At 36.1% G+C, this 21,388-nt stretch overlaps 1 pseudogene; it reads right to left on the bottom strand.

The window, feature by feature from the left end:
- Positions 1–19,525, bottom strand: part of LOC139077071 (tigger transposable element-derived protein 1-like) — a 117,629-nt pseudogene extending 98,104 nt beyond the window's left edge.
- Between the last annotated feature and the right edge of the window lie 1,863 nt (positions 19,526–21,388).

Here is a 21,388-nt window from a genome sequence, read left to right as displayed (position 1 = left end):
ATTCAAGGACAATATTCTAGAGAAATTTTTAAATTTTTAACCAGTTAGATCATTTCAAGATAAAGTTATATGTTGTATAATATATAATAATCTAATATTTCAAATTGAATAATAATTATGCTTATTATACTTTTTCAAAATAACAAATTAATTACTAGTAAGGTATATGAACTGAATGGTATCCCCCCCAAATTCATATGTTGAAGCCTTGTCTCCAAATGTGTGTTTGGAGATAGAGACTTTAAGGAGATAATTAAGGTTAAATGAGGTCATAAGGGTAAAGTCCTAATCCAATAGAACTAGTGTCCTAATAAGAAGAGAAAGAGACACCAGAGATCTCTCTCTGTCTCTGCACACGCACACAGTGGAAAGGCAATGTGAGGACACCGCAAGAAGGTGCCATCTGCAAGTTAGGAAGAGAGTTCTCACCAGAAATCAAACATACTGACACCTTGATCTTGGGTTTCAGCGTCTAGAACCATGAGAAACAAATTTCTGTTGTTTAAGCCATCCAGATTGTGGTATCTTGTGATAGCAGACTGAGAAGACTAATACCGAAGACCTGGATTTTATCTGTAGTTTCAACGTATGTAGTGTGTACCTAGTTACTTGAGAAATGTTAGGCAAGGTTATATTGAAGTAACCTATGATGCCCAAATCTCAGTGGCATATAACCACAATGGTTTATTTCTTGACCACTTTTCACAAGCACTGTGCCTTGGCTGCAGCTTTGCTCCACATTGCCTTTATTTCAGAATCCAGGCTGACACAGCAAATCCTATCAAAGACATTGCCCACCTTGTGGCAAATGGATAAAAAGGAATGGTGAAGCATCAGCTGGCTCTTAAAACTTCCACTTAGAAATTACACATTTTACCTCTGCATACATGTTTTTTGGCCAATGCGAACCACATGACCACTCCTTACATCAAAGGGACAGGATAATCCTCCCACTGGAAAGGGGCAAATATATAACCTGCCACCATAGAATGAGTCACATAAACCATCTAATATAGCAAAATTATAACACTAGTTAAAATTAAATGAACTCTTCTCTAAATGCCCATACATAGGAGATGGTGGAAGAAATTATGATGCCTCCACAAAATGGAGTATTATGTAGCTGTAAAAGAATGAAGATTATGTCTAAAAACTGACATGAAACTATTTCAGGTATATATTGTGAAACCAAAACAAAGGGCATATTATGAAAGCAAAATGCAAAAGTGTATCTATTGTATATTTTAGTGTAAGAAAAAACGAATATAAAAAAATGAATACATCCACTCATTTGTGCAAAAGAAACATAAGCGTAAACCAGAAACTGATGAGATTGATTATCTAAAGATGTAGGTGGGAATAGTTTGGAAAGAACTGGGGAAATGGGAATGTGGTAGTAGGGATGAGGGGAGGGTGAAACTTCTCTGATTTTAACCTTTTTGCATCACTCTGATTTTTAGAACCATGGAAATTGTTCACGTACCCCCAAAATAAATAAATAATTTAAATCAGCCAGGAAGTGGGGGAAACCTAAAATGGAATACAAGCAGTAATATATAAATTTGACTGTATAACAAATGAGAACATCAGCAAGATTATGTAGGTAGGAATAAAAGAACTAATTTCAGAAAACAACTTTTCCACTTTATACTGTAAGGCTAAATACAAAGGAACTGTGTGCAAATACTGTGCTCTAGTTAGTATTTTTCCCTCACAGGGATATGGATTAGCAATTCTGAAACTACTTTATAAGTATAATAGGATTCAGCAAATGAGTAAATACATTTTGGACAATGAGAGGTAAGTTTCTACCTGTGGGAAAAAGGAGTTACACACATTGAAAAGGAGAAGGCTAGAATAAATTCTGTAGCATTAAATCAGAATCAGAGGTATCAGTATGAACTCGTGGTTTTATATATATAAGTACAGATCATAGACATAAAAATAAATATAAAGGTGTGTTTATGCATAGATATATTTCCTAGTTCTGTCCACTGAGAGGGCATTCAAGCAATAAGCACAACTAGCACCCAGATTTTGGCTTCTAAATACCATTTACTAATGAAAGGAAACAGGGAAGCTTGGAGAAATGGCTGATTCGAGTGCTGGGATGGGGAAAAATCCAAAGTGAGCCTGGAATGTCTTATGGTTCCAGAAAGTAAAAAGTGCTCAGAAAGGACATGTTGGGACAACCTGAAGAACCTTGCAATGTCCATAAATGGAACAATTTGGTCAGCAATATAGATATGGTTTTTAATTGTATTCTATATATTTATTATATACATTCTATATATGTATATCTATTCTTATCTAAATAATTGATTAAATAAGCAAATGTGAGAGAAGGGATAGCTCTTCTTTACAGTAGGATTCCAATTAATAAATGTGTAAGGAATGATGGAAATAGAAAGTCACCATTGTGCCAATACCACAGTAATAATTACTGAAGGCAAGTATCATTGAAAGATGTTAAAGTTAGTGGGAAAAATTATGTGAAATGGTATCTTTGCATACTCTCAAAATATCCCCACTTATGGTACTTATAATTGCAAAGATGGAAATAGCAACTTTCCAGTGGAAAAACCTGGTAGACACCACCTGAAACAAGAAGTCAGCATCACTGGTAGTAAGTCATGTTCATATCATATATGCCTCATACGATGACCTGAGAGGGGCACAGTATCACTTCTGTGGTATTTTTGGCAAAAGTACGTAATCTAATCCTGAGAAAACATCAGACAGACTCAAACTGAAAAACAAACTACAAAATAGCTGGCCAATAGTGTCAGGTTATGCAAAACAAACAAAACAAAACACTGAAGAACTGAGACAGACTGTAAGAGACTAATGAGTCATGACAGATGTAAGGTGGGATACTATAGTGGAGCCCCTTCACTTACTTGATATCTGCTCCCATGGAGTTAAGCATGGCTGAAGAAGAGCTCTGACTGCAATGAGAAGGTCTCATTCCAAATTCAAGGCCAGGAGTCTTGTGTACTTCTAATGCTGCACAGTAACCATGCCATATGTCTTCATTTTTTCACTCCCTCGCACTCTTTAATGAATATTTCACCTTATCATCTCCTCATCTTCTAAAAACCCCTACCTCATCTTTATTCTCAATTTATGCTCTTCTTTTCTATTTCACCAGGAAAATCAAAGCAACTGGAAACTCCCAACACTACACCCTGGTACCTGCTATCATCTGGTCCCCTATAGTTGCTTCCTTTCTGCTACTAGAGTTGAACTGGTCATGGTCCTATTTAACGCCAAACATTCAACCCAGCTCTAAAGTTCATTTCTCCTCACCTACTCCTGTATATCATTACAACTTTCCCCATTTCATTCCTGTATCATCAAATTTTCTCTCTCTGCTGCATCGTTCCTATGAGAACTTACCTTGCTAATTGGCCTATCTCAAAAAATTATTTTGACACAACCACTCCTCCATTTCCCTGGTCCCCCTTTTGGTAAAATCCCTTGAAAGAGTTGTCAATATTTTTCCTCTCTAGTTCTTCTCTGCTGGCTGTCTATTGAATCCACTGCGATAATGATTTTGCCCCATCACTCCACCAAACTTGTTCTTGTTGAATCAGCAATGACCTCTACAGTGCTAAATCCAATAATCGGTTAATGGCTATCATAATACTGGACCTGTTAGCAGCCCAGTGATCTGCCTTCCTCCTTAAGAAGCTTTTTTGTTATTTTTGTTCCATTGGCTTCCTGGAACCACAAAATTATGGTTTTTTTTCTATCTCACTGAGGTTGAAATCGGGAGTGCTCCGTAATCAGTCCTTGGACCACTTATTTTATCTATTTATGTCACTTCTTCGGTGATCTCATTCAGCTGCATGACTTTTAAGTATCTCCTATATGCTAATGACTTGCAAATACACATCTCTGGCCTGGATCTCTCCCTCTAATTTCAGTTCAGTATATCTCTATCTACTCAACATTTTGGATATCAAATAGATATCCGAAAGCTAACATGTCCATTATGTTATCCCTCCAAACACACTTTATCTGTTGTCTTCCTGATTCCCGTTAATGACAGCTTCATTTTCCCAGTTAGACAGGCCAAAAAACTTGAAGTCATCTTTGAATCTTCTCTTTTTCTCACACTGCAAATCCAATCCATCAGTAAACGATGTTTAGTATTACCAGGTCTCACCACCTACACTGCTCCATCCGGGTACAAATAACCTGGACCTACATTATGCCAAGAGCCTCCTGATTTTCCTGATTCTACCTTTTCATACCTACCGTCTATTTCTACAGTGCAGAAAATGTTCTTTTTAAGTCCATACCACATTTATTTGAAACTTCCAGTATTTTTGCATTTCATTCAGAAAAAAAAAAAGCCGAAATTCTCAAATTGCAAAAAAACCTTACATATCTTGACCTTGTTATCTCTTTGGCTTCATCTGCTACTGGCCTCCTCTTTGATGTCAATGGCTTCCTTGCTGTTCCTTGGGTGCACTGAGCACAGGTCTTAGGATTGACTTCTCATTATGTTTGAAAAGCCTTTCCTTCATGTATCTTCATGACTCACTTCCTCACCTTCTTCAAGTACTTATCAGAGATATGACTAGCCTATTTAAATTTGCAGCTTTTCCAACACAGCACGTTTTGTTCCTTAGCCTAATATATATGTTCTAACATACACGCTCTAACATAATATACAACTTATTATTTGTTATGTTCTTTGAAACCCCCTCCCCTACCCACAATAGAATATAAGATTTATGAGGATTGTTTATATATTCCCTGTTGTATCTCTACCATGCAGAATGGTACATAGTAGGTGCTCAATAAATATTTAATCACTGAATGAATGAAAAGCCTCAGCTTCATCATAAATAACATAGAGATAATTTATGTCTCAGCTTTCTTTCGGGTTAAAACAAGTGCTCTTTTGTAGGTACAAAATGTCTTACAAATGAGTGATAGTAACATATTCCTCAATAGCTATTCATGTAATCCTCTGAAGTAATTTATTGTCTTTTCATTAGACCAAAAATATCTCATGGATAGACTTTAGCAAAAGACTAAAATTAATAACTTATTCTTCAAAGATTTTTCCAAGCACTGCTTACCTTCGAAGGTTGAAAATCATATTTTTAGTGAGCTTACATGGAATAAAAAAGTTATCCCCAAGAGGGAAGCATGACCAATAGGAATTCCATTCCAAAGAAGGTCCCACTCTCAGGTTCTAGGGTTTAGGATGTGGGCATATCCTTTGGGGAGCCACAATTCAACCCAACCAGTAATGATAAAATTAGACATTCTTTTTTTAAAAAAATTTTTTATTGAGTTAATGATAGGTTACAATCTTGTGAAATTTCGGTTGTATATTATTGTCTGTCAGTCATGTTGTAGGTGCAACCCGTCACCCTTTGTGCCCACCCCCCATGCCCCCTTTCTGCTGGTAGCCACTAATCTGTTCTCTTTGTCCACAGGTTTAAATTTCTCATATGAGTGGAGTCATACAGAGATTGTCCTTTTCTATCTGGCTTATTTCACTTAACATAACTCCCTCAAGATCCATCCATGTTGTTGCAAATGGGATGATTTTGTTCTTTTTACTGCTGAGTAGTATTCCATTGTATATATATATATATACCACATCTTCTTTATCCAATCATCTGTTGATGGGCACTTAGGTTGCTTCCATGTCTTGGTGATTGTAAATAATGCTGCAATAAACATTGGGGTTCATAGGACTTTTGGAATTGCTGACTTCAAGCTCTCTGGATAGATACCCAGTAGTGGAATAGCTGGATCATATAGTAGTTCTATTTTTAATTTTCGGAGGGATCTCCATACTGTTTTCCACAGTGGCTGCATCAGTTTGCATTCCCACCAGCAGTGTATGAGGGTTCCTTTTGCTCCACAACCTCTCCAACATTTGTTACTATTTGTTTTAGTTCTTTTTGTCATTCTAATGGGTGTAAGGTGATATCTTAGTGTAGTATCCATAATATATGAAGAACTCACACAACTCAACAACAAAAAATTAAACAACCTGATCAAAAAATGGACAGGAGACATGAACAGACATTTCTCCAAAAGATATACGGATGGCCAATAGGCACATGAAAAGACGCTCATCATCGCTGATCATCAGGGAAATGCAAATCAAAACTAGACATTCTTTTCTCAAAATTATTTTATTGTTTTGCATCTTCTCCCTCTCCTTATTTCTCCTTTCATGTATATGTCAAGACCAAACAGATCTACTCAATATGATATTTCTTACCTTCAAAATTACTTTAGGATAGATGAATATCCTAAGCCATGTAGTTTTCTTGTGAGGAAAAAAAAGAAAGCTTTTAAGCCTTGAAGATGTACATTTTTTGATAGTGTTGAAAATGCACTTTAGTATTGCTAGTAATAGCTTCAATTAGTTTCTTAAAGTCTGTAAAGACTTCTCAAAATACAGCAAATGCACTTAGGCTAAAGGCATGTCTAAATATATAAAAGAGCCAATTGAAGGCTCTAGGCAAACGTCAATTTAGTACGTGAAGATGAGCATTTGGCAAAAAAGGTTGTGACAATGGATGTGCTGAAGAAGATAAAAGAGTAGTCACTGAGTAGCACAGTTTTAATGAACTGATCCAGAGTATAAAAAGATAATTAGAGTCATAATTAGAGAACAGTAATTCATACCTGAAATTATATGTGAATACCCTACAGTAAAACGCTGGAGTTATTGGTTGAATCGATGCAATACTTCAAATGTAATCTAATGTTCACTGTTTTTGTGAGCAAGGCAAGGACTAAAACACCTTATCTCCCTTCAAAGGCAGACCTGGCTGTAAGAAATGCCCTGGGTGAAAGCACATTTTTAAAAACAAAGAAGTTTATCTCCCAGATATTAGCATCTGAGCCAAGAGTGGAAATTGTCCTGTTTCAACACATTGCTCACGTGGGCTTTTCCCCACCTTCCCCACCTTCATATCTACCCTGTGTTGTTTAGTTTCTCCCCAAAACTTTACCCTTTCTATTCTTGATGGTGAGCTGACGGTGATCATCCAACAATGAGCTTGCCTCCTGTCTATGATGTTTTTCATGTGTTTCAACTGTCCAGTTCTCTTTCTACTGCTCTAGAAAATCTTCAAACTCTGTTAGTGAGCACAGTCATCACTAACAGGGCAGCTGGTTAGGATTTGCTCAGGGAGGCAGGAAGCAGAAAGGAGGGAAGAATGGTATTTCAGTCAGAAGAAAACTGAGCTAATAAAGGTAGGGACAAGAAATATGATTCAGTGGTTGGGGCAGGACCTAAAAAGATGGGTGGTTTGAGATTTTAGTTTTAGCGACAATTTCGGGGTATTCCATTGGGTCTTAAGCTGATCTGGCTTATAAAGGTGAAAGGGATGAAGTTGGCTTTGGTTTCTTTAAAACAAGTACCACATTCTCTTTGTACTAGAGTCTTCAGAGTCTATCTCAGAGAGGACAAATACTATCCCCAAGAAGAAACAAAGCATGAAATTCTTCATTTCAGATATTGCTCATGTGGAGCCAGCATCCCCACAGCAGTATATTTGAGCGGACATTGACACACTCTCTGAAAGAAGCAATGAGATACATATGCCTGATGATCTCAGTTCTTCTCTGAACAACTTTGTGTGAGGCAGTGACCAGGCTGACTGCTTAGACTGTGCAGATGTTTCTGCTAGGTAATCACGAAGAGGAAAGAATTTCCCATTTATCTCGTAGTAAAGCATATTTTGGCGTACAAGGAGAATAACACAACAGTATGCTTTAGGGACTATTTTTTAAGAGCCATGAACTTCTTGAGCAGACCCAGCTGTTCTAAATTTAGATTTTAATAGTAAAGTGAAAAGCTGGTTAAAAATACAAACTTTGGAGTCGGAAACCTGGGTTTGAATCCAGTCTCCACTGCTTACTAGGTGAGTGATCTCAAGTGCATTGCTTGACCTCCAGAGGCCTCACCTTAGACCATCTGTAAAATGAGCATAACAGTATCTCCTCCTGGCATAAATGGAATAATGGATGTAAAACATCAAAAAGAGTCCCTAATTCACAGCAGACACTCAATCAATAGTAGCTCTTTTTGTTTATTTTATGCTATAAAGACAAGTGCTAAGATCTTTTTTAAGTTCCAAATGAAAGAGAACAGAAGAATAAAAGACCCCCATTTAGAATTGCAAAGCTTCTCAGAATTTTTTTGCTGAAGACTAGGTTTACTTTCCCAGGAGTCTGGGTATCCATGTGAGACCAGCAGTGGACTAGACCTCAGAAACACCATGTCAGGATGGATTCAACTCCATGACACATATCACATCAGTGCTGGCTCCCTCAGGGCAGACACCCACTTCAGGGATATTCATGAGGCCTCTGGAATCTTTTCTGTCACCAAGTTGAGCTAGACACACAAGCACGGAACACCCCATGGGGAAAAAAGTAAAACTTTGCTTTTTGACAAGAAAAGAGGAATGATGTTAAATCTTTGCTAGTTTCACTTAAATTAAGACAGCCCTCACAGCCCCCAGTTCTCTAAGCTATAAAACCTTCAACCCTCTGCCAGGAATGCTTATAAATTGTGACTCATCTTGCAGCACCCATTAGCAATCTTCAGTGCTAAATTGGTACTTTCAACATGATAAGTGCCTTTCCAGCCTGTGAAAGTGAGCCCACTTTCCCTTCCACTTAGAAGTGAGGGAATTTTTTTGTTCAGTTTTACTATTCTGCCTGAGCTACTGGAGAGTCCTCAGCAAAGACTCTCCCAATAACTGCCGCTTAGCAGTGTACGATGAAACAAAGCCTTAGCACTTTCTTCATTCCCTCCATCAATGAAAATTGCAATTATTTCAAGTCATATTTCAACTTCATCCAAAGAATGTAAAGGCTTGACAGACTTCAATTTATTATACATATTGCATCTGATCTTCAAACTCAGAAACCATGCTATTGGGGACTGAAAATTTCCTGATGCTGATTCACACAGTAAAATAGAGTTACCTCTTCGAAAGTGTAGAAACTTGCTGTTAGTACTTCTGGGTTAATATCAGAAAACTTCCATAAATAAAATTACAACATATTTTCTGTTATTTTTTTAAATGACCCTATACTATCATTGAGAATGTTGTTTTGATAATTTTCCTAAAAATTTAATAGGTAAGAAGGAAAGATAGTACAAGTAAAGTGGCAACTAAGATTTTAAGGGACACTTCTTTCTTTATCATCAATATTGGAATAAGAGAGAAAGAAAATGATGAACAAGAAGTTCAGTAAAAATAGATTCATCTGAAAGTTGGATGCTTTCAGGAATGTGGCTGACAGAGACAGAAACTCATTTGTATGCCTAAGAGTGTCATTAAACTTCTGGAGGAAAAGAGTATACAGTTTATGAAAACAAAAATAAAAAATAAGTAATTTGTGGGAGAAAAATCTGAACAGATAGAAGATATACTTCATAATCAAAATTGGCAAAGAAAGATTAAAGTCTAGTATACACAGAGTCATTGGTAAATAAAAGAGAAATAAGACTGACTAAAAATGAGACACTAATGACAGGAGGAAGAAAATTAATGACAAAGGACTAATGCATCAATGAGAAACGAAATTACTATTGAAGGTGAAAAAATGTCCATAAATAAATGTACTGGTATTATTTCCAGAACATTTTCATTTTTAATCTCAGGCACAAAATACAGTTATAGAAGAGTGATGGAGAGCCAGGCCTGATGGCCTAGTGGTTAAAGTTATTTGCTGTCACCACTTTGGTGACCTGGGTTCATTTCCCAGTCACAGAACCACACCACCTGTCTGTCAGTTGCCATGCTGTGGCAGTGGCTCACATAGAAAAACTAGAAGGATTCACAATTAAGATATCCAGCTATACACTGGGGCTTTGGGAAGGAAAAAAAAAAAAAAAAGAGGAAGATTGGCAACAGACGTTAGCTCAGGGCGAATCTTTCCCTGCCAAGAAAAAAAAGTCATGTAAGGAACTTAAGAATTGTTTTATGTGTAAAATCAAACTATAGTTCTATTTGAAATAGGGAGATGGAGGGAAAAGACCACCAAAAATCCCTTAATGAAAAAGCAATTTGGCATTACTTGTTGAGTGTAATATCAGAATCAGATAGTATAGAATGTTCTTTTTTCTTTTTTTAAAGATTGGCACCTGGGCTAACAACTGTTGCCAATCTTTTTTTTCTCTGCTTTATCTCCCCAAACCCCACCTGTACATAGTTGTATATTTCAGTTGCAGGTCCTTCTAGGTGTGGGATGTGGGACGCCGCCTCAATGTGGCCTGATGAGCGGTGCCATGTCTGCACCCAGGATCCGAACCCTGGGCCGCTGCAGCAGTGGACGTGAACTTAACCACTCGGCCATGGAGCCGGCCCCTAGAATGTTCTCAATAACACTTTACCCACTCAGTAATATACTTTTCTTCAACACTCAAGATTCAAGATTAATAACTATAAAGAAATTTTCCTTGCTGAAATTACTATATAACTATCAGTGGTGTGTTTATTGAACACACATTACTTACTTTAGCTCCTTCATCTGTTTAGTCTATTCCTTAAAACAACCGCACATTTATCTTTATCTATAAACAGGATAGATAGACACACAGAGGTTAAGAAACTTGCTAGGGGCACATAGCTGGCAAAGGCTGGAAATCAAATCTATATCTGTGTGACTTGAGATTGCTCAGTACTTAAACATGTCTGGCTGGAGAGAGTTCATATGTGTAATTGGGAGAGTTATTTACATGACAGACACCACATGATTACCTCCATATCTTTCTATTTATTACCTAGTTAACACACATATTTATCACCTTAGCTTCATTCTGGAGGAGGACAGGGTCAAAAAAAGGTCAAAATAGATAATAGCAAAGTAAATAATAAAAACATTGAAAAAAACTCTGTGGATAAGCTATAGATTCCTAAAAACATTTTTTATTCCTTTGTCTACTTCTATAATAGAATAGAAGAAAATGCAGAAGATATCATTCATAAGTGCTCATTGAATAAATCATTCTGGTCATTCTTGTTAAATTTCCACAGCATGCCATATGCAGAACTAATAAAATTGATCCCCAGAGTTTGCAAACATAAATGATAAGACACAGGGAGAGACAAGAAGATTGGAGAATAGTGAAAAACTGACAAAATAAACATGCATGATACATTAATAATAGTAGGTAGTATTCACATAAGATTAACGATCACAGTACCATACATCTGTCACACTTAATGAACCATTATTGATACATTATTATTAACTAAAGTCCATACTTGACTCAGATTTCCTTAGTTTTTACCTAGCGCTCTTTGTCAGTTCCAACATCCTACCCAGGATAACACACTATATTTACTTGTCACATCTCCCTAGGTTTCTCTTGGTTTGGGCAGTTTCTCAGATTTACCTTCTTTTTCATGAACTTGACACTTTTGAGGAGCACTGGTCAGGCATATTTTGTTTTATGTCCTTCTATTGGAACTTGTCTAATGGTTTTTCATGATTAGATCAAGATTATGAGTTGTTGAGAGAACGATCACAGAGGTAGAGTTCCATTTTCATTACATCATATCAAAGGTACATATTATCAAAATGACTTATCACTGTTCATATTAACCTTGATCACCTGGCTGAGATAGTGTTTTCTGGTTTGTTTCTGAAGAATGTCGCTATGTACAGCCAATACTTAATTAGTGGGGAGTTATATTCTACCTCCTTGAGGGGTCAGAGTAGCTACTTAAATTATTTGGAATTCTTCTGCATGGGAGATTTGTCTATTTGCCACCATTTATTTATTTATTCAATCATTTACTTATGTCATTTGTAGACTCAAGGTATTTACTTTATATTCTTGGTTATAATTCAATACTACTTAATTTTGTTGTTCAAATTGCTCCAGCTCTGGGGATGCGGAACTCTTTAAGTTGGTTCCTTTGTTCTTTACCTGGACGTAAAGGCTATTAAAGAACCGGGGTCCTCCTAGGACAACTGACCCTAGGAGTTTCTTATTCTCATACTAGTCCACACTCAGCCTCTCACAATTCAGCCTAAGTACAATTTTAGTGTTCCTACCAGTTTATTCCTTTAGCAACTTCTCTCGGTAAGCACCTCTTGTCTCTGACTCTCTGGATGATCCTGTCTCTCCAGATTTCAGGATAGCAGTTTGCCCTGCAACATCTCTGATACGTCCGTGAAAAGTAATCGATTTTCAGTTGGCTTGACCTTTTTTTTGTTGTAAGGACAGGAGTATGGCCTCTGAGCTCTTTACATGTAAAGCTGAAACACGAAATATTCAGTCACCTTTGACCTACTGTTATTAGCCCATTTTTACAGATGGTGAAGTTGAAGCCCAGAGAGCTCACATAGCTTGCCCAAGGTTATGCTCTGGGAATTCCTGAGTCATGGACTGAACTCAGTCCAATTCAGGTTGTCATGATCTTAGCCACTATGGTGTACTCTATCCTTATCATATAACATAGCACTATTAAACATAACACTATTAAAGATGTGGATAAAGTTATGTTGGAGCAATAAAACAGAATGATTAACTTTAAAAACTAATGCTATAAAGGAAAGCCTCATGAAAGAGGTGACAAGTGAGTTGATAGAAAAAGGAGTTTACCAGGCAGTGGAGGAAGAGGACTTCTAGAGAAAGGAACAAGAGATGCAAAGGCATAGAAACATTAAAAAGAATGACATCTGTTCAGATTCAGTTGTTGAAGTAGAGAAGCATATATGTTCAGGACACTGATAAATCTGGAGACAGGCCCTGTGCTTTGTGAAGGGCCGTCCTAAGCACTGTGCAGGAAATTTACAATTGATAAAGAATGAATAGGGGTTGGCCCCATGGCATAGTGGTTCAGTGTGGCACACTCTGCTTTGGCAGCCCAGGTTCACGGGTTCGGATCCCAGTTGCGGACCTACACCATCATCAGCCATGCTGTGGTGGTGACCCACATACAAAATAGAGGAAGATGCACACAGATGTTAGCTCAGGGCTAATCTTCCTCAAGCCAAACAAGAGGAAGATTGGCAATGGATGTTAGCTCAGAGCTAATCTTCTTCACCAAAAATTCCCCCAGAAAACAAAAAAGAATGAATAGAGTCTTTTAAAGTGAGGAAGGGTACATCAGAAAGACAGCCCACAGTTGGTGAGAGATGGGTAGCAAGAATTTAAGAGACTTAAACTGAGGGAAGAATAAAACATAAAGGATATGTGTTTATATACAAGAGAGTTTATATGTAATGTTTGATTCCTAATAGACAAAATGAAAACAGCAAAACACAATCTCTTGAGAAGCTGACTCAAGCTCTCCAAGCTCTCTCTCTTGCTACTTAAGGTTCTCATCAGTATACAGCACTTATGGTAGATGGCTTTCATGAGAGTTTTTCTCTATGTTTTAACTACTGACATCACAGAGATTTGAAATTTGAACTCACCATAAAGCTACCATTCAGTGCTTACATAATTACTATGATTATTATTTATATAAAATAATATCCTGTTACTTAAACTACACTTGTAATTTTTTTTAAATTACTAGAATTGATTTAAAAATAACTACCGTAATCTCAAACTGTTTGTATAGAAAATGATTGAGCATTGTCATAATTTCAGGAAAAGGAATTTAAACAAACAGAACGCAATGTACTTATAAGGCACTTTCTTTCATCCAAGCACACTAATTTTGAATGTGGCTTAGGATAATCAGCATGATATATGTAAAGTGGAATCTATTCTTACCTTTTTCTCTAAATTCTCTAAGTTTTGGCACGGTTTATGCACCCGTCAGCAATGTTCTTCCAGACTACATTTCTGTAGAACAATTTATGGCAAATGGAATTTTGTGTTCACTTTATCAGCAGACTACTAGATTGAATACTCATTTTTTCCAATGATTTGCATACTTGTTGCTATTAGAATTGTAGAGTGTACCTCCATATTCATGCTGATCTCAAATAAAAATTGAAACCCAAAGGGAAAACAATGACAATTGCTGGCCATCTCTGACTTGTAGCTTTTTTCTCCTGCCATTTAAGAGGAAGCCTAATACCTAAAAATAATAAAGAAAACCTAATACTTAAATAATTAAATAGGAAATATTGGTGTTCCACCTTCTGGTGTTCAAAATCTAGACTAGAATAAGGGATGCTGGCTAACTCATTTACTCTCAGTAGTCTCCAATTTGAAATGGGATGCAATTCCATACAATAATTTCATCAGGTTTCATTAAGTAATTCTCTAAAATCGTAACAGGAGGAATTGGGAGAAAGAATTATTCTGGGCTGGAAGTAGACTGCCCGCTCTTTATTCTATAGGACTACAACTATAGGACTACAAGTGAGGGACTCTGACTCCAAGTTTTCAGATACAATGAAAATAAGGAAGGGTGAAAAACCAAATCTAGGTAGAAACCAAAATCAGTAACCCATAAAGGGGAGACAAAATGAATAACCAAATCAAAATAGGGAAAAGGGGTGGGAAGAAATAGGTATAAAACACGGGAGCATGGGAACGATAAGGCTGGGGGATAAAAAAAGAAAAAAGTTATCTATTAAGTGACTATCTTTAAAAAAAACTGAGCATCAAATTCAAAATATGAAAAGTTAAGAAAAATTACTCCATTCTCTGTGTGTCTCTGTCTTTGTCTCTTTTTCCACCGCAGTTCCTGTGTTGGTATATGTGGGAAAATGCTCATTTGCAGAAAAGGGAAACCATATGGCTCAGCCAAAGCTCAGAGAAAAGCAGGATTTCAGGCTCCATCGCACTAGCAAGACCAGGTACACAATCATCATTAAACAAATAATAATAATAATAACAGTTCCACTAGCAATGTAAAATTTAATTAGTTGATGTTTTTGTAAATAGCAAGTTAATTTTAGTGAAACAACAACAAAACATCATGAAGCAGAAAAAATCGCAAATGATCACAGACAATGTTTGTGATGTATGAATAGTTTTAAATGGGAAAATTCTCAGTGTTATTACATTATCAAGTGTGAAATGTTTGCTTGACTGTTGAAGGTTAAAGTTTCCTCAATCGCTATAATATAAAACTACAATGTAACATATAATATATTTGTTGAATAAATAAATATTTTGTGTGTTAAATATTAATTAGATTACTAAAGTTGATTCCAGGCAATTCAATGAATTCAAGGAAAGTATCCAAATAAAGAAAGGAAATGGGTAGAGGAGAAGTAAAAAATTTAAAGAGATGTGAATATAATGGGTCAAGCAGCCTTTATCTGCTCTGAGGATTTTGCAAGAATAAACCTATTAAAAGAATAAATTTACTGCGAATCTCGCCCTACAGTTTCTGTAGTTATAATGAAACTCATTTAAATGAATATTTGATAAATGCATAAATGAATAAAGATAAAATGAATAAATGAATGGAAAGGGAACATAAATACTAAATGGTGGAAATTAAATGAATAATTCTCTTGAATAAATCAGCTTCACTCCAGTTTGCCAGCATTCTATAGAGAGTAATACCATCAAAATGGAAATTTTGAATGGAACACGGTAGTAAATTTATCTACACAAGAAGTATATAAATTTATGGCCATAATCAATACTCTAAATACACTTTGTTAAGTACTCTGTCCTTTAAGTGCCTCAACGCGTTATATTGAAATAATATTTTTTTCACTGAGTTAGACTTTCTAACATTTCTTTCAGTAATTTTGTAACATTGAGACTACTTACGTTCCTGGGAATAGGAGAAATCCTTCTCCATGTGTTTTCTTCTCAGAACATTAAACATATTAGCCTAATTACTCTCCTCTTAGTATCGTTCTTATTCATCTGGAACATTTCCAATTGTCCTTTCTATGGCTATTTTTGGATTAGATCAATACAAACCATATTGAATCCTAATCAAGCTGGGTTGTAGAATTTAGGATAGGGGAATGTTTTCTGTTTGTTTTCTGAGTAGCCAAGAATTTTTTTTTAATTCCTAAACTGATCTTTTAATAGGGAACTGTGCATGAAAATCTCCCATTTTCCAACCATAGTGAAAGGTGACTAGAATTGTTGGAAAATAGGCTCATGAAGATTTTATAAACAATTAGCTTCATAGATTTAAGTTTCTGGAGGAAACTCATTCCTTGAAGAACAAAGTTCTCAGATCCTGCTCAGAGGAATCAGTAAGACTCACATGCGATTAGAAGAGTGATTATTTAGAATTGTCAGGATTTTTTATATCCATGAAAAGTTTGAACAATTAAAAAGATAATTTTGTTTTAAAACTTTCAATCTTAGCACAATTAATTTGCTTAAAGTACCAACTCATTTCAAATAGTGCGAAGGTAAACATCAGGCTGATTCATTCCGAATTATTGCCAAGTCCAAATTAGTAGGTTCTAAACTCTTAAAGTTTTAATTCTAGTTTTTAAAAAAATAAGTCTTACAAAGTTCTAATTATTAATCCAGCAAATTGGAAGGTATGTACTTTTTGAAAATGTACCAAATTAGCTAGCAGGAAACTTTGTCCCTGTGCCAGATCTACAATTGGCTCACTACTCAATTTCAAACAGATTTTATAAGTTTTGCCTAAATGTTCCAAGTGCAGAATTATCTATATATTTTTAAAGGGTTTTCTTTATTTGCATTTTAAATTTGTACTTATTTTATTATTCTAATGTTATAATTAGTACAGACAACGGGATATGTAGCATTTATAAATTATAATGCATAATAATATTAATTCCCTGGAACTCCTCCCAATTTTGTGACTAGAGTGTTTCCAATTCCCGTGCATTAGCATGTGTTGCTCTCCATCCCTTTGCCTTGGCTCCTGCATGTTTATCATTCTGTTGAGGTTTTAAAAAAAGTTTTACTATATATGTTTATGTCCCTAAAAGATAATTTATGTCTTCTTGCTTTTTAGTGCCATAAAAGTAACATACTAGATGTAATTTTTGAGATTTATTTCCACTCAAAATTATTTTTTGAACACAACACTATTTAGCTATAGTTTATTAAGTTTTATTTTGATATTTATTCCATTTTCTGAACACATCATACGTATCTATTCTTCTGAGAAGATATGTTTTGTTGGTTTTCCTCATTCTTCCATTTAGCGAATATTTATTGAACCAGGTGCCAATCACTGTTTCAATAGAAAAAAAAGCACACGAAAAAATTTCCCAGTCTTTATGGAGCTTATGTTCTAGTGAGGCTTAACATTCTTATACATTACACATACGGAACTATTTCTCGTACAATATCCAAATGTTCTAAATTACAAGATAATGAGAAATGTTAATTTATTAACGTTAAATACCTTTTTACATATGTTAAGCCAATTTTCACTCCAATCAATAGCATGTAAGAGCTGCTCGACATCCTCTCCAATAGTCGATATTGCCAGACTGTAAACATTTGTCAATCTAGTGGGTAAAAAATACTATTTCATCTTATTTTCTTTTTCTGATAATGGGTGAAGTTGAATTCCTTTTTATGGTTACTCACCGTTCACATTTTCTTTTTGGCAAAATGTATGTTCACGTCTTAACACTCTTTCCTGATTATCTTCTACAGGTTGATTTGGAAGAGTCCTTTTTTCTAGGCAGTAGCTCTTACTGAAAATATATTCTTATTTTCTTTATGAAATCTTTTAGTAAATAGAAGTTCTTAATTTTTAAGTAAACAAATTTGTCAAAATTTTATGATAAGTTTCTCTCTAAGTTGTTTAGGGAGTTCTTTCCAATTCCAGAGTTATAACAATATTCTCTTATTTTTTTTTAAGTATTTGGACGTATTGCCTTGATGTTCTTATTCTATCTGGAATAGATTTTTGTACATGAAGTGAGCATTCAATTTTATTTGTTTTCCCCATATCATCAACAAATTATCACAGCATCATTTAAAAAAAGATGTATGCTATCCACAGGAATATTGAATACCACCCTTGTCAAATATCAAGGCAATAATAAATTACATTTCTTGATTTTTCTATCATTTTCTTATTCAGATGAAAGTTAATCTAGATGTTTGGTAGAGCAAGTCATCTCACCTTGCTCTTTCTCAAGAGCATTTGGTCATTCTTGGCCGTTTGCTTTCCCATATATATTTTAAACAGAAAAATACTTTGGGGAATTTCATTTGAATTACGTTGAATCTATAGATAGATTTTCGGAGACTTGATCATCACTATGATAGATTTGTCAACTTTTCCCTGTACTTTTATCAATTTTTCTGTATATATATTTTTAATTAACTTATTAGATACATATAAGCTTGAAATGGTTATATCTTCCTGAACTGTTATCAAAATGTAAGCATACTTTCTGTCCCTAATAATGCTTTTGTCCTTAATTAATTTGATGCATGGGTATTAGGTACTCAGTAAGTGCTATGAACTTGGGATGCAGCACAAGATGACATAGCACCACACATTTGGACCATTTTATGTATTTCTTCACAACTGATTCCTTTGTTTATTGAGTAGGTAGTGAAGGAGTTCAGAACACACCATCCCCAAATAGTCAAAATACACCTTGGCATATTGACTATTTCGAGTTAAAGGCACTTGAAAAACGGCAAATATAGGAAAAACACTCTGACCTTCTTCCCTTTTCTTAAAAGCAGAAAATGGAATTTCTATGTGCCAAAGAAAAGTAACATTCTTATCAAGGATGAGAAGTTGAAACGGAGAGAATTCTACACAAACAGACTTTGTTAAAATAGTTCCTCTCTTATCTATCGTTAGCCTCTCCACATAGTTTACTTACTTTTCCACAACTGCCTCTCTTTGTTCAACCTAACAGAGGCATACCTCAGAGATACTGCAGATTCGCTTCCAGACCCCTGCCATAGAGCAAATATCACAATAAAGCAATTCACATAAATTTTTTGGTTTTCCAACACATATAAAAGTTATGTTTATATTATACTGCAGTCTAAAGTGTGCAATATTTTTTTTATGTCTAAAAAAACAATGCACACCCCTTAATTTAAAAATGCTAACCCTCATCTCATCCTTCAGGGAATCATAATCTTTTTGCTGGTGGAAGCTCTTGCCTCAATGTTGATGGTTTCTGACTGATCAGGGTGGAGGTTGCTGAAGGTTGAGGTGGCTGTGGCACCTTCTTAAAATAAGACAATAATGAAGTTTGATGCATCAATTGACTCTTCCTTTTATGAGCAAATTCTCTGTAGCACGCAATGCCTTTCGATAGCATTTTACCCACAGAAAAACTTCCTTCAGTATTAAAGTCAATCCTCTCAAAACCTGCAACTGCTATATAAAATAACTTTATGAAGTGTTCCAAATCCTTTGCTGTCATTTCAACAATCTTCACAGCGTCTTCACAAGGAGTAGATTATATGTCAATGATAGACATACTTTCTTTGCTCATCCATAAAAAGCAACTCCTCATTCATTAAAGTTTTATCATGAGATGGCAGCAATTCAGTCACATCGTCAGGCTCCACTTCTAATTCTAGTGCTCTTGCTGTTTCCACCACATCTGCAATGATTTTCTCTACCGAAGTCTTAAATCCTTCAAAGTCATCCATGAAGGTTGCAATCAACTTCTTCCAAACTCCTATTAATGTTGATATTTTGACCTCCTCCCATGAATCACAAATTTCTTAATTGTATCTAAAATGGTGAATCCTTTCCATATTTTCAATTGACTTTGCACAGATCCATCAGAGGAATCACAAGCTATGGCAGCTACAGCCTTACAAAATATTTCTTAAACTATAAGACTTGAAAGTTGAAATTACTCCTTGATCGAGGGGCTGCAGAATGGGTGTGTTAGCAGGCATGAAAACAACATGTATCTTGTTTTACATCACCATCAGAGCGCTTAGGTGACCAGGTGCTTTGTCAATAAGCAGTAATATTTTGAAAGGAATCTTTTGTTCTGGGGTGTATGGCTTAACAATGGGCTTAAAATATTCAGTAAACCATGTTGTAAACAGCTATGCTTCATCCCATGTTGTTCCACTTATAGAGCACAAGCAGAGCAGATTTAGCCTAATTCTTAGGGGCCCTAGGATTTTTGGAATGATTAAATTAGCATTGGCTTCAACTTAAAGTCACCAGCTGCATTAGCCCCTAGCAAGAGAGTCAGCCTGTCCTTTGAACCTTTGAAGCCAGGCATTGACTTCTCCTCTCTAGCTGTGAAAGTCCTAGATGGCATCTTCTTCCAATAGAAGGCTGTCAGTCTACATTGAAAATCTGTTGTTTAGCGTGACCACCTTTCTTAATTATCTTAGCTAGATCTTCTGGATAACTCTCTGCAGCTTCTATATCAATACTTGTTGTTCCATCTTGCACTTTTATGTTATGGAGATGGCTTCTTTCTTCAAACCTCATGAACCGACCTCTGCCAACTTCACACTTTTCTTTTGCAGCTTCCTCACCTCTCTCAGACTTCATAGAATTGAATAGTGTAAGGGCCTTGCTCTGGATTAGCCTTTGGCTTAAGGGAACATTGTGGCTGGTTTCGTCTTCTATCCAGACCACTGAAACTTTCTCCATATCAGCAATAAGCCTATTTCACTTTCTTATTATTCCCGTGTTCACTGGAGTAGCACTTTTAATTTCCTTCAAGAACTTTTCTTTTGCATTCACAACTTGGCTAATTATTTAGTGCAAAAGCCTTAGCTTTTAGGCTATCTTGGCTTTTGACATGCCTTCCTCACTAAGTTTAATATTTTCTCACTTTTGATTTAAAGTGAGAGATGTATGAAACTCTTGCTTCCAATTAAACACTTAGAGGCCACTGTATGGTTATTACTTGGCCTAATTTCAATATTGTTGTGTCTCATGGAAGAGGAAGGCCTGAGTTAAGAGAGACAGATGGAAGAACGGCCACTTGGTGGAGTAGTCAGAACACACACAACATTTATCAATTAAGTTCACTGTCTCACATGGGTGTGATTTGTGGCACCCTAAAACAATTACAATAGTAACATCAAAGATCACTGATCGCAAAATGAAGTCAGCATTGTGGCAGAGTGACCTCTTCCCTTAGTCTTTCCTCCTAAGATACAATAAAAAGGGCATTCATAAACCAACAGAGGACACTCACACAATACAATAGAAATCTGAGAGAAAAAACACAGCCATATGTCTGAAGGTGGGAGTTCTGGAACCCCCTTGGAAGGCAGTGGAAGGAGGTAAAGAGATCTCCTTTCCCTCCCCCAGTGGCACTGATCTAGAATGTAGGACCTCACCAGTGGCCAACACGTAACACTGAGAGGAGAAGGGAAAAAAGGCAGCCTTCCACGGGAACACTTGTGCTTTTGGAGTTGCCACCCAGCCTGTGGGAATGCTCCACACCAAGGCAGCTAAGCAATTGTGCAGGCACCCATACCAAGCTGAACAGCCCAAGCCAGCAGACAATGAGTGCACAGGATCACACAAGC

The sequence above is a fragment of the Equus przewalskii genome, chromosome 18, assembly GCF_037783145.1.
Source record: "Equus przewalskii isolate Varuska chromosome 18, EquPr2, whole genome shotgun sequence".
Lineage (NCBI taxonomy): Eukaryota > Metazoa > Chordata > Mammalia > Perissodactyla > Equidae > Equus > Equus przewalskii.
The sequence above is the reverse complement of the archived record's forward strand: the minus strand, read 5'-3'. Positions and strand labels throughout refer to the sequence as shown.